The sequence below is a fragment of the Caretta caretta genome, chromosome 1, assembly GCF_965140235.1.
Source record: "Caretta caretta isolate rCarCar2 chromosome 1, rCarCar1.hap1, whole genome shotgun sequence".
NCBI classification, from domain to species: domain Eukaryota; kingdom Metazoa; phylum Chordata; order Testudines; family Cheloniidae; genus Caretta; species Caretta caretta.
In genome coordinates this window covers 74,557,181-74,571,555 of record NC_134206.1, presented here as the reverse complement: position 1 = coordinate 74,571,555, position 14,375 = coordinate 74,557,181, and the positions used below count along the sequence as shown (strand labels likewise).

At 46.4% G+C, this 14,375-nt stretch overlaps 1 long non-coding RNA gene across 2 annotated transcripts in view; it reads right to left on the bottom strand.

Moving 5' to 3' along the window:
* Window positions 1–578: 578 nt before the first annotated feature.
* The window catches only part of LOC125637467 (uncharacterized), a 124,879-nt gene continuing 111,082 nt past the window's right edge, over window positions 579–14,375 (bottom strand). The window contains exons 6-9 of one of the 2 annotated variants that reach the window (XR_012668684.1): window positions 13,666–13,751; window positions 13,213–13,341; window positions 6,789–6,880; window positions 579–1,265 (exon numbers count right to left, since the gene is read on the bottom strand). This is a non-coding gene — a long non-coding RNA (uncharacterized LOC125637467). The remainder of the gene's footprint in view (window positions 1,266–6,788; window positions 6,881–13,212; window positions 13,342–13,665; window positions 13,752–14,375) is intronic. The other variant, XR_007356950.2, reaches the window with a different exon arrangement.

Sequence of the window (14,375 nt, the reverse complement as noted above, 5' to 3'; positions counted from 1 at the left end):
TGTTATGGGCTACAGAAAGTGTGTAACCTTTGTGTGTGTTTCAGAGTAACAGCCGTGTTAGTCTGTATTCGCAAAAAGAAAAGGAGTACCTGTGGCACCTTAGAGACTAACCAATTTATTTGAGCATGAGCTTTCGTGAGCTACAGCTCACTTCATCGGATGCATACCGTGGAAACTGCAGCAGACTTTATATACACACAGAGAATATGAAACAATACCTCCTCCCACCCCACTGTCCTGCTGGTAATAGCTTATCTAAAGTGATCATCAAGTTGGGCCATTTCCAGCACAAATCCAGGTTTTCTCACCCTCCACCCCCCCCACACACAAATTCACTCTCCTGCTGGTGATAGCCCATCCAAAGTGACAACTCTCTACACAATGTGTATGATAATCAAGTTGGGCCATTTCCTGCACAAATCCAGGTTCTCTCACCCCCTCACCCCCTTCCAAAAAACATACACACAAACTCACTATCCTGCTGGTAATAGCTGATCCAAAGTGACCACTCTCCCTACAATGTGCATGATAATCAAGGTGGGCCATTTCCAGCACAAATTCAGATTTTCTCACCCCCCCCCCCCCCCATACACACACAAACTCACTCTCCTGCTGGTAATAGCTCATCCAAAGTGACCACTCTCCCTACAATGTGCATGGTAATCAAGGTGGGCCAAAAAAAAAAAGGGGGGGGGTGAGAAAGCCTGGATTTGTGCTGGACATGGCCCCCTTGATTAGGCTTAAATCACAGCTCCAACCAAAGGGTAAATATCGTGATTGTGTAGATATATCTACCTGATATTTCCTTTTTTCATGACTCACCGTAATTAAAAAGGCTTTCAGTGTTAATTGCCTGATATTTCAATTGCTGTTAAGACACTGCATCATGAGCACCCTGGAATTCTGCCCATAGCAGTTTCAGACATCAAGCCTTTTACCCTTCTTTCATATTTTCTAGGATTAAGCAGCAAAGCCAGTATTTTTTCCCTGGGCATTTTAGTAAGCGGTAGGCTGAGAGACATATGGCTTATGAAGGAGTTTGTTAACAGGCATTTAGTGAAATATGAATGTCAGTCTGGTATATGATATTTTGAAATAAGTTTGATACTGTGCAAATTCTTAAATTATTTGAATGCCACAAGAGCGCTGGAAATTTTGAGCATTGCAATTATTATTCTATAAATTCAATTAAATACATTGACGGTAATAGCACTTCTTTCTCCTCTTTCTGCATTCCTTTGAAACTTCACAGAAATTTGGAGTATCTGAAATATGTAAAATACGTTTTTTAAAGACTTTTATTAAATAAAATAAACGGCGATCAAATGTTAAAGAAAAATAGACACCCCAAACTCACAGTCAAAGATCTGTATGTATCTGAAAAGTATTAGTACTAGTAGTATTCATGTTTATTAAGGTAGTGCCTAAAGGCCAACCAAGAATGGGGACCTACTGTGAAAGGCTCTGCAAAAGTGAGTAATCAGCTGTCCTGCCACAAACAGCTTCCAAATGAAATAGACAAGAAATCTGGGGTAGGTGAATGGGTACAACACACCAGCAGAACGAACAGTGTAATGACTCCAAATGTCATGTTTTCAATATTTTGGGGGGGCGGGGGTTACTTAGGAGGGGATCAACTAAATGGGAAGGGAAAGATGTGATGGGGACAGGGCAGGGCAGAAGACAGTAAGAGGGGAAGGTGTGGAGTGAAGCTAAATTAGGATGACCATATTTCCCAAAGGGCTAACAGGACACTGCGCAGGGCTAGCCTGAGCCCTCACCTCCTCTCCCCCACCTCCCCCTCCACCCCCATGGGGCTGGCCCGAGCCACTCACCCAAGTCCTCCCCTCTCCATGCAAGGCTTGGGTCACTGGTGGCTCAAACCCTGCCTGCCCCCTGCAAGAGGCTGTCGCTGGAACCCTACCTGCCCCCCTGCACAAACCCTGATTTCCCCCTGGCATTGCTGCTTGCCCCCTACACGTTCCTCTGCACAGGGCCATCCCTAGCTGTTCTGGGGCCCTATGCAACCACACCCCCCCCGCAAGGGGAGGGTGTGGGAGGCCCCAGGGGTCTGCGGGGGGGCGGGCCCCAGGCCTCCGCAGGATGGAGGGGCAGGGGGGATCCACCCCCCAGCACTCACCGGTGGCGCAGCTGGAGCTGGGTCGCTGAACTTCCCGCCGCCGGTGAGTGCAGGCCTGACCCTGCTGCAGAGCTATAGGGAGTGGGGGCAAGGCTGGGGCGGAGCAGGGGCAGGGAAGGGGAGGGGCTGGGGCGGAGCAGGGGCGGGGAAGAGCTGGAGCAGGGGTGGAGCAGCATGCAGATGCGCAGGGCACCAGGAAATTTGGTGCCCCAAATTTCCTGGTGCCCTACGCAGCTGCGTACTTTACGTATGGGTAAGGACAGCCTTGCCTCTGCACTCCACTTTTTTGACAAAAATGAGCATTTGTCCCATTTGCTCTTGCCAACTGATCAAGTCGGCAACGGCAAACAGGATAAATGCTCACTTTTTTTCCAAAAAAGTCGGGACAGCCAGGACAGGGCTTAAAAAACCAGAATGCACGGTCACCCTAAACTGAAGTGAAGAGACTGAGAGGGAGGGAGAGGGTTGGAGCAAGCCGCCAATTAGCACAGAGCAGAGAAGTTCAGCTGAAACTGTAGAAACTTCTCTGAATGTCACAAGGTCCCTGCTTTTGCTGCTTCTGCAGCTGCTCCTATGATAGTTGGAGTCCCGGGCTGACTCCTCCCTGCACTTTGCTCCTACTCAAGCCCACATGGTAGGGTGGGGAGGCAAGTGTCCTAGTGTGGAATGCTGTCTAGGTATTCAATGCATGCATTGCATGCCCCAGAATCCAAAACAAAAGTTATATTCTACAAGAATATGAAAGCCCTGCATGTCAGCAATCTGTTCATGTCAGGTGTCTTCTTGTTTTGCTGGCAGGGCATACAATGCTCCAAGTTGTACCATGTTGCCTAGGCAACATGACTCTGTAGGCAGCTGACTTCCTGACAGGCTGTATTGGAAAAAGTAGTTGAGGCGTGCAAGTTTAGACCTGAATCATCCGTTGGGTTGCAGAGTGGGACTTTGGACCCAAAAGCACAAGCGAGGCTGGAGGTGGCTGGATGGGAAAGAGCCATAACTCAGGCACTGATCCTGGCCGGCGGGACCTGGGAACCCAATCAGGAGGCTGCCAGTCACAGGACCCACAGCCTGGCAGCAGGAAGCAGGAGCCATTTCCCACTGGGGCCCCAGGGAGTCTGGAGGGGAGCGAGGAGCCACCCTCAAGTCTCCATTGGGGCTGGCATGGCATCCCTGAGGAGGGGCTAGGCAGTAGCCGCCACCACCCCCATGAAGGCACATGTATTGTGTGGCGATCAACAGGCCTGGGGCAGCGCTGGGATGCAACCTGCTGTGCCCTGCCCCAGCCCCCCTTTTTCCTCAAGGGGAAGCATCAAAGTAGACTTTGAACTGCTGCCTGAGTCTTCCTCTGAGCTGATAGCAGGAGACTTCATACTGCTGTTGGCGCTGAACTGCCCAGTGTGTCTGGAAGAGAAGCCCATCAAGACTCTGCTACAGAGAGGGGAGGAGTGAATGAACTGGCTCCCAGGTAAATGCCCGTCTAGGCTTGCCAACTTTCTAATCGCACAAAACCAAACACTCTAGCCCTGCCCCACCCCTTCCCCAAGGCCCCGCCTCTGCTCACTACATTCCCCCTCCCTCAGTGGCTTGCTCTCCCCCACCCTCACTCACTTTCACTGGGCTGGGGCAGGGGGTTAGGGTGTGGGAGGGGGTGAGGGCTCCAGCTGGGGGTGCAGGTTCTGGACTGGGGATGAGGAGTATGGCATGCAGAAAGGGGCGCCAGGCTGGGAGTGGGGCCAAGGGATTCAGAATGTGGGAGGGGGCTATGGGTTGAGGCAGGGGGTTGGGGTGTGGGAGGGGATGAGGGCTCTGGGCTGGGTGCAGGCTCTGGGGTGGGGCGGGGGATGAGGGGTTTGGGGTGCTGGAGGAAGTTGCAGGCTGGGGGGTGTGGCCAAGGGATTCAGAAGGCAGGAGGGGGCTGTGGGTTGAGGCAGGGGTGAGGGCTCTGGGCTGGGGGTGCGGGCTCTGGGGTGGGGCCAGGGATGAGGGATTCAGGGTTCAGGAGCGGATTCCGGATTTGGGGGGGACTCAGTGCTGGACCAGGAGGTTGGGGCTCAGGGTAGGGGCATGGGCTTACCTCAGGCAGCTCCTGGTCAGCAGCGCAGTGAGGCTAAGGCAGCTCCCTACCTGTCCTGGCACTGTGCTGTGCCCCGGAAGCAGCCAGCAGGAGGCTCCGTGCACTGCTCTCGCCCACGGGCACCACCACCCCAGCTCCCATTGGTCGCGGTTGCCAGCCAATGGGAGTGCAGAGCCGGTGCTCGGGGCAAGGGCAGTGCATGGAGCCCCGTGGCCTCCCCGCCTAGGAGCCGGACCTGCTGGTCGCTTCCGGGGCCCAGTGCGATGCCAGGATAGGTAGGGAAGGACTGGCAGGACAGGTAAGGAGCGACTTTTAACAGCCCAGTCAACAGTGCAAACTGGAGCCGCCAAGGTCCCTTTTCGACTAGGTGTTCCGGTCGAAAACCGGACACCTGGTAACCCTACCCCTGTCCCAGCCCTGTTGCATTCCTCACTAAAAATGCCACAGCATGCCACTGGTCCTAGTGCCTGCCGTATGTGGGGGAGGGGTGTCCCCGTCACAGTTCTGGGCCTTGGCAGTGCTTGGGAGATGGGGGGCCCCTAGCTGGGCCGCATTTTACCCCTTCACCCCTAGTACAGCAGTCCCTGCTTTGGCTGCTTCTGCTCCTACTATTGGGCGTCTCTGGCTAGCTACTCTCTGCAGTTTTCCCTCAAGGCCACATGGCAGAGAGAGCCTACCTGGGGCCTGATCCAAAGCTCATTGCAGTTAGTTGAGGTCTTTCCAATGAGCTATGGATAAGGCCCTTAACCTTTTAAATTTTTTCAACAGTAAGAGCTAAATCCCCAAAGGGAACTTAGACTCAGTGTTGTAACACCTGAAGTTTAGGTGCCCTGCAGCTGAGTAGACACCTCAGCTCCAATTATGCACACAGGCTTCCTGTACGATGCATAGGGAGAGTTAGGTCCATAAAAGGGGTTTACAGAAGCCAGCAAGCTGCGTGGAGACCCACCTAAGATAGACAGAAGGAAATGCCAAAGAGAGGGTGTGGCTAGGGTGACCAGATAGCAAGTGTAAAAAACCAGGACAGAGGATAGGGGGTAATAGGTGCCTATATAAGAAAAAGCCCCCAAAATTGGGACTGTCCGTATAAAATCGGGACATCTGGTCACCCTGGGTGTGGCCAAAGCCCCACCCTCCAAAGGAAGTTAGGCACCTATGTCCAGGCTAGAGGGAGGCATCTATCTCTGTTCAGGATTCACAGCTGTGAACTCTCTGCAGGAGGTAGGTGCCTAAGCACTTTCTCACAAAATACTGAGGAGAGATGACCTAATAGCCTTTAGCGTAGCCATTAGACCAATCACCCTGGGAGACCTAGATTCAACTTCTCTCTTCTGCCTGACTAATGTAGGGAATTGAACTTGGCTCTCCCACCCCTCAGGAGAGTGCCCTAATCACTGGCCTACAGACTGCTCTAGGGAAGGAAGCTGTCCTGTTGAAGCTGTTCCACTGCATATCAATAATTAACTAGGAAAGGGAGCCAGGCAGACTGGCACCTGAGTCACCCATCTGCTAGGTGAGTGCCCTAGCCATTTGGTTACAGAGTTGCTCTTGCACATTTGTTGGCCCAATTCATAGAGTTAGGCAGCAACTGAGCAGGAGTTTTAAGAATCTAAATTGTAGAGTTAGGTGTCTGAAGTGACAAGTCCCTAAATCCCTTTGTGGATCTAGCCCTAAAAGTTTGTATTGTTTTTCAGACCCCTGTTGAGCCTTTTCAGTGATTAATATTCGTAAGGATGAACTTTTGTTTTGAATCACTAGGAAAATATCACTGTGATTTGAATATAATTGTTACTTCATTTTAAATGCTTCTGTTGCACATTATACACTGAAAGGATGATATTTTATTTATACGTGTATACATTGTGTTATATTAATACACAATGATTTTCTTTTATTCCCAGCTTTTGTATGAATAATGAAATATACAAATGTTAGATGTGAGTTTAATATTTAACACAGGGGTTCTTAAACCGGGGATGGGAACCCCTCAGGGGGTCATGAGGCTATTACATGAGGGATCCCAAGCTGTCAGCCTCCACCCCAAACCCCGCTTTGCCTCCAGCATTTATAATGGTGTTAAATATCTTAAAAAATGCTTTTAATTTATAAGGAAGGGGTTGCACTAAGAGGCTTGCTATTTGAAAGGGGTCACCAGTACAAAAGTTTGAGAACCACTGATTTAACACAGGTTTCAGAGTAGCTGCCGTGTTAGTCTGTATTCGCAAAAAGAAAAGGAGTAGTTGTGGCACCTTAGAGACTAACCAATTTATTTGAGCATAAGCGTCCATGAGCTACAGTTCACTTCATTGGATGCATCCGATGAAGTGAGCTGTAGCTCACGAAAGCTTATGCTCAGATAAATTGGTTAGTCTCTAAGGTGCCACAAGTACTCCTTTTCTTTTTGATTTAACACAAAGAATCACATTGTGGCTGGTTTTACATGGATGATCAGGGTCGGAGCGTCCAAGAAATCTCCACTTTCTCAGACTGCACAAGGGCCAACTACATTTTCACTGAAGGGCTAGTTATAAATGCAATCCATGCTCTTTTGGGTCTAGCTTGTACAACACTTACTCTTATTACAGAGGAATTCTTCTGTGCTCCCAGCATATTCTGTTCTCCTTTTAGAGTGAACGTGCTTCAACTCTTCCCCATGTGTCTTTATTCTGTTCCAAATACATTAAAAAGTTATTTTGTGCTTAGCCTGTTATTCAGGGGTATGTTTTATTCCAAACCTTTTGCTTATAGCCAGTGACGTAGTAGCCAGTAAACACCAATGTACAGATTGTGGGTCATGTTGCTTAGACAAGCAAAGTCGTTACTCCCACCCACTGCATTATGAAAATGTCTTCTATTAGAAAAATACATTCCAGTGTGGCAATGAATGCGTAAGACAGTGCCCAATCCAAGTATCTGCAAAAGATCTTGGTCAAGTGTAGCTCCTGAAGCTAAACCCATTCTGAGATAGATCCATTATTTTATTTTAGTTATTCAATTATTTCAGACTCCGTTATTCAAATAGGGTTGCCAACTCTCCTAGTTTCGCCATGAGTCTATCAGAATCATGCTCTATCTCCCAGAGGCTACTGCAGCCAAACCGGGAGAGTTTAGGCACTGACAGTCTGGCACGCAGAGGGGCTAAGGCAGGCTCCCTACCTGCCTTGGCTACACACCATTCCTGGAAGCAGCCAGCACTGAAAGCAAGCAGGAAGCAGCAGGAAGGAATCCCCTCTGGCTCCTGGGAGAGGGGAGCACGGGGTCTCCACACACTGCCCCTACCCCGAGTTCTGACTCTGCAGCTCCCATTGGCTGGGAACTGAGGCCAATGGGAGCTGTGGGAGAGGTGCCTGAGGGCAGGGGCAGCAGCATGCAGAGACCCCCTCTCCTCCCCCCCACCTAGGAGCCACTGCCAGAGGGATGTGCTGGTCACTTTTGGAATCTGCCCAAGATAAGTGCTGACCCCTCACCCTCTTTGCACCCCAACTCCCTGCCCCAGCCCAGACCCCACACCCCGCACCCAAACTCCCTCCCAGAGCCCGCACGCCACACCTCCTCCTGCACTAGACTCCCTCCCAGAGCCTGCTCCCTGCAATCCCTCCTGAACCCAAACTCCCTCCCAGAGCCCGCATCCCGCACCCTCCCGCACCCAAACTCCCTCCCAGAGACTGCACTCAGCACCCCCTTCCACACCCAAACTCCTTCCTAGAGCCCGCACCCCCTCCTGCACCCCAATGCCCTGCCCCCAGTCTGGTGAAAGTGAGTGAGGCAATGAATGATCTATTCAATGAATGAGGGGGGATGGAGTGAGAGGGGGGAGGGGCCTAGGAGAAGGGGAAAGTAAGAGGCATGGCCTCGGGGAAGGCCGGGGCAGGGGGCCGGGCAAGGGTGTTCGGGTTTGTGCGATTAGGCAGTTGGCAACCCTATAGTCAAGGTGCTGGTCAGAAAATGAGTAAATGAAAATTCAACAAAAGCTGGGGAAATGTTTTGTGAAAATTGTTGATTTCCCCACGCATACTTTCCACGTAACTCTTGGTATTAGCTTCATTTCTCTATTGCCTTTGCTCCAAAAGTGGGTCCACTTCAAAGAAGTATATGCAGAAATGCATGTACGTTTATGTGCACATTTTTTAATATGTAGCACAAAACTGTCAGTCACCACTTTCATCTGCATGTGAAAGATCCCTAATAGCCTTGAGCCTATCAGAATGTGACTAGCTGTGAAAAGTAATTCCAAGAAGGAGTCATAACTCCATGATTCATAAATCAGCAAAACAAAACAGAGGTGAAATCTGCAAACACAATGACATGTGCCTCTGTGTGCTGAATAGCCTTTATGGCTGCAGCTCACACACAGTCTAGCAGGGTTTCACCCATATGTCACAGCGTCTTCTTTAAGGAAGAACCTGGGACATAACCACCAAACACAGAAGACTTTGAGCACTGAAATAAGAGTGGACCAAGCAAAGAATGCTTTTAGTTGGCAAGACGAAAATTTGGCCTTAGCCTCGGTGAATCACCGTTAACTGAAAAGGAGAATAAGTAATTAACAATTTCTCCTTTCTTAGCCCATTATAGGAAGCCTTTTCTATCTGGAAAGGAAAACATAAGCTGACTTTGACAAAACAAAGACAGCAACTGTAGTAACTAAGGATTTGAATAATTGAAATTGGAACTAGTTTTGCTTACGCTTACTCTTTAAGAGCGTGTGATGCAAGTTCAGAACCCTACAGATTTTAAGGTCTCAGTCTTGTAAGTAGAAGGTTTGTGAGAGAAAAATACTGAGCCATCAGTAAGATTGCTGAGGGTGGTGCTTTTTTTGTACATGATTAAAAAAAGTGTGGTAAACGAAGGAGACAGACTGTTTCAAGAACTCTGTGTGCTGTACAAGACATGAAGCACAGAGCAGCTATACAGGAGAAACAATGTTCCATTGGAAGCATGCCTGGCAATGGCTTATGATGACTACCCCTGCTCTAAGTTTTGTCTAAGTGCAGCTCTTAAGCACAGTCAAATAGTTGTCAAGCAGTGGCTGTCAGTGGGAGAAACTGAAAATCCTAAAATTGGCTCTTCACATATTTTTGTGCATTCACTGGATTGCATTAAAGCAGATTACGTCCTGGCCAGGCACGGGCTGTACCCAGCCTTGCCAACTCCGCTCCCTTCAGCAGTGCTCTCCTCAGTGATGGATTTGCTCACATTGTTAAGTACAGCATAAATTCTCCACAATGTTTTAAAGCCTACTGGCATGGGTACTTAGCAAAGACTGAGGGTTAAATCCTGGCCCCACTGAAGTGAATGGCAAAACTCCCACTGACTTCACTGAGACAGGATTTCACCCAGTGTGCGAAGTTCTAGTGCTTTGGTTCATTACATTTCTTGTCAGCAGCTTTAAGGAGCTTGAAGGATCAAGCCCTTAATACCTTTTATCTTTGGAGAAACTTACATTAAAAGTAATTTAATTAAAAGACTTTATCCAGCAAAGGAAGACTTGAGAGAACTGACATTTTTTAAAAATATTATCTCCCTATTTACTGTTCTTAAACTCTCTGGTTAACAAGAAAAGCAGTTAGGATTCCATTTAAAGTTTAAATTTACTGTTAGATTTTGAATACATTTCAAGTGGGGCTGGTACAAAAATCCTCCGGTCCTTCCCCACTGCAGGGATGGGAATGTGGGGAGAAGGTGTTACAAGCATGCCAAGCTACAACAGACATTGCAGATGCTTCTTCTTCTCTTCCTTCGGATATCTGCCCAATACCCAGCAATAGTACTTGGGAAACCAATGGCCATGATTTTTTACCCTTATTTCTTCCTTATTATTTTAGTTTTACAGACATAATGGTGTCTTTTATTGATTTTTTTGTGTCATAAAGACTTTTCAATGTGGCCACTCTAGTTAAAATGATATTTTTTTAACCAACATTGTTGATATTTTAACAAAAATATGTTTCGGGTGCCATCATTTATAGAGTGGTGTACTCATTTGATTGGTAACTAAGCAATGCCATCCCACTGTCTACATAATGGTAGGGTTTTTAGAGTTATCAGGAACTGGAATTTCTCTTCCATGAGAAATTCTGACATTTAAAAAAAAATCATTCCAAATCATAATGAAAAGCCAAAATTGCAGTGAAATGAAAATTTTAAAACATTAGTTGGGACGTGTTGAAATGTTTCATGTTATTGTTTTGAATAATTTTTGTTTTACATGTATATTATATAACATATTAAATATATATATTTATACACCTACAAGTAAATATTATATACAAATATAATTTAATATTTAAATCAAGATTTTAATATAAAAGTGCAAATGAAATTATTTGACAATATCAAACCTTTTTTTTTTTTTTACTTTTTCCCATAGAAAATTTTGTGGAAATCAACATGTTCCCATGAAATGTTGCAACTTCAACTAAATTACATTTTTCAATGAAAAACCGTTCCACTGAAAATGTATTCAACTAGCTATATAATAATTACACAGGAATCATAAAGGAATTCTCTTCGTTCTGGGCCTGATCTAAAGCCCACTGAACTCAACGGGAATCTTTCCACTGAATCTTGTGGTTCCTCCAGCAGACATTCAGTGAATACTTCTTTTATCAAAGGTATTTTATAGAAGCAAAATGCTGTAGGCATGCTTTGCCTAATTAGAAAGTGGAACCGCCTTCACATCTACAGCTTGGGCTCACTGCTTGGAGGGAGAAGGAAGAGAGCTCAGTGTAGCATTAAGAATGCAGTGTGATGAATATCTTGCAGCACTGTGCTCCATAGAGGGCTAGCCTTATATTTTCTGGAACACCATTAAGAGCTTACTTACAAACTTTTGGACGTGTCAGAGGCAGACGCATCAGGCCATGAGTTGCTTCACGCTGTAGTTCTGCACTGCTTACAGGTGTCTGTCAATGTATTGTTTCTTTCCTCTTCAGTACCAGTAAGGTTAAGTCTACACTGCAGCTTGGAGCATGCTTACCAGCGCGAGCAGTCAGGCATGAGTACTGTAGAACCTTAGAGCTATGAACACTTCGGGAATGGAGGTTGTCGTAACTCTGGACTAAACGTTATGGTTGTTCTTTCAAAAGTTTACAACTGAACATTGACTTAATACAGCTTTGAAACTTTACTATGCAGAAGAAAAATGCTGCCTTCCCTTTATTCTTTTAGTAGTTTACATTTAACACAGTGCTGTACTGCAGTGGTTCTCAAAGCCGGTCCGCCGCTTATGCAGGGAAAGCCCCTGACGCGCCGGACTGGTTTGTTTACCTGCCGTGTCCGCCGGTTCGGCCGATCACAGCTCCCACTGGCCGTGGTTCACCGCTCCAGGCCAATGGGGGCTGCAGGAAGGGCGGCCAGCACATCCCTCAGCCTGCACCACTGCCCGCAGCGCCCATTGGCCTGAAGCGGCAAACCACGGCCAGTGAGAGCTGTGATCGGTTGAACCTGCGGACGCGGCAGCTAAACAAACCGGTCTGGCGCGCCAGGGGCTTTCCCTGCATAAGCGGTGAACCGGCTTTGAGAACCACTGCTGTACTGTATTTCTTTCTTTCTTTCTTTTGGTCTCTGCTGCCGCCTGATTGCGTACCTCTGGTTCCAAATGAGGTGTGTGGCTGACTGGTCAGTTCGTAACTCTGGTGTTCATAACCCTGAGGTTCTACGGTATGCTAAAAATAGAAGAGTAGCTAGGGGTAGCATGGGCAGCGGCTCAGGCTAGCTGCTTGGGTAAAAACCTGTCTGGATCTGCTGTATAGGTACTTGGGCAGCTTGTCTGAGCCACCACCTCCCAGCTACATTATTTTTAGTGTGCTAGCTCTGCTTGAGACAGACATATGTCTGTCTGCGCTGGGAAGCACACTCCCAGCTGCAGCATAGACATACCTGAAGGGAAACAGTGCTGGCCAAATAGCTGTAGAGCTTGCATGGGATTTGGATCCCCAAATGAGCAGGTCCTTGATTGTGCACTTGCTTGTGCATAAGGGCCATCCCTGGCTCTGAAACAGGATGTTCACGAAGAAGCTAGGACTATAAGTTACCTTTTTCTAAGATAAGATTTTTTTAAGATCCAGAGTACTTTACCGTGCTCCAAAGTGAGACTGGTATCAACACACAAAAAACAGAATGCCCTTTAAAAGGAATTTTATGTTTTAAAAGAGTGTAACATCCATTTGTGGAATGGCAAGTTACATTTCCACTCAAATAGACTGAAAAGGTCTTAAGCATTTCTCCCGATTTTAGCAAAGATTTTATTTTAATTTTTCACATTTATGGTAAGAGACAGCTTTCATTTAAGGTCTGAGTGAGCACAGGTTTTAACACCTTTTCACGGAAATATGAATCCTATTTTCCTTTATTCATCTTTAGCCATGGAAGTGTGAAGTGAATTATGGGAATAAGAAAATTACAGGTAATTTCTGTTTGTTGTAGTCTTGTTTCTATGATTGTGGGAGAAAATGGCCATCATTTGTAGCCCTGGTAACTGGGACTGCACGTGCATTTGTTAGTTTATCCTTCTGGATTTTAGCAAGAGAAAAAACTGAAAATGAGATTAACTCTCATTTTAAAAAATCTGTTTAAACGATAATTTATATGAAGAACTATTTTTATTAATGATTTCTTCTGTCAGATTTATTTATGTTCATTCCAACAGTGAAACAAAAATAGACATAATTTTCCTTCCTAAATGATACTTGGGCACAAGATCAGATTAAAACAACCAGAGCCCCAGGTTGTCATCTAAATATGCTTAATTCCTTCCCTATCCAGGACTGCTCTTACACCTAAGCACAGGAGTAAGCTAAGCCTGTGCTTAATGTTAAGCACTTGCTGAATCAGGGCCTAAAACTGAAGGCTTTATCCTTGACTAAAGTAAAAGTTTGGTCGCAGGAGGAAAAGAGGGCAGGGGCTGATCCTGTGGGGTCCTGAGCTTTTTCTAAAAACGGTGGAGCATGACCCGCTATTCCCACTGTAGTCCATGAGAGTCAAAAGTGATCCATACCTGGCAATAGGTTCTCAGTATTTGCAGCATCAGGCCCTCCATTAGCATCAGTTTTCAGCCAGAATCGTGGTTTGTTAGTTTAAAATTGATTTGATGTGATGGAATATTGTTTGTCCTTAATGCTTCTCCCTGCATCACATACAATTAAATAAAAAGCTTGTGATCTGTTGATGCAAAGCAGTGCCCACAAGCGCTAGGGTCTGTTTTGAAAAAAAGTAGCCAACTCTTTTAGATTTCAATGAGAGCTTTCTTTTTTAATACTACTGTGAAAAATCCATCTATGCCATGAAACATACCAACTCTAATGACCACACTCCATTATCCATTTGTTCCATATTGCGTTGTTCTGTCTCTGTACCCATTGTGCCTTTAGGGCCGGACCTTGGAAACTTTTACTTGTGAGTAATTTCATTTACTTCCTTAGAGATACTCAAGTAAGTAAGGACTACTCACCTGAGTAAGGATTACCAGGATCAGTTCTGTAGGCTTCTCAGCCCAGCTTGTGTATTTCACAGTACAGTTGCTCAGGTGGCTGCTATCTAAATAAATAATAATAAATAGCAAGTGTCTCAATCCTAAACCCCAGCTACAAGCACCCCCAACCCTTCGGGTGTTTGAAATCTCAATCTGGATAAACACTGTTTGGCTTGATCCTATCTCTAACAAAATAAAAAAAAATGAAAAATACAAGAACAAGAAGAATACACTGATAACATTAATGGTCTGATTTAAACCCCCCAAAAAACAGGGTAAGAAATTAAAACCTGTTCTTAACTCATCTTGTAATATTTTTAGGTGTTGCATGGCTACCACATAATGCGTGGTCTTACATAACACCCTTATGCAAGAATTACTGCTGAAATTCTATGGCCTGTGTTCTTCAAGAGGTCAGATTGGGTCATCATACTGGTCCTTTCTGTAGCATCTGTAAGGATAGTACTGTGAGGGATAGGACAGCAGCTCTTCAGAGGAGTGAGGGGCAAGGAGGACAGGAATGTGAAGGGAGCTGAAGGGCACTAGAATGCAGGAAGAGGCAAAGGAAAGGAGCTACAGCTTTACAAGATTTTTTTTTTTTGCATAGTTTTTAATACATCTGCCACCTCCCGATCTTGTAGACAATGTCTCTCTCTACTGTAGGGAAGAACCTGCCTCCAGGTTATTCT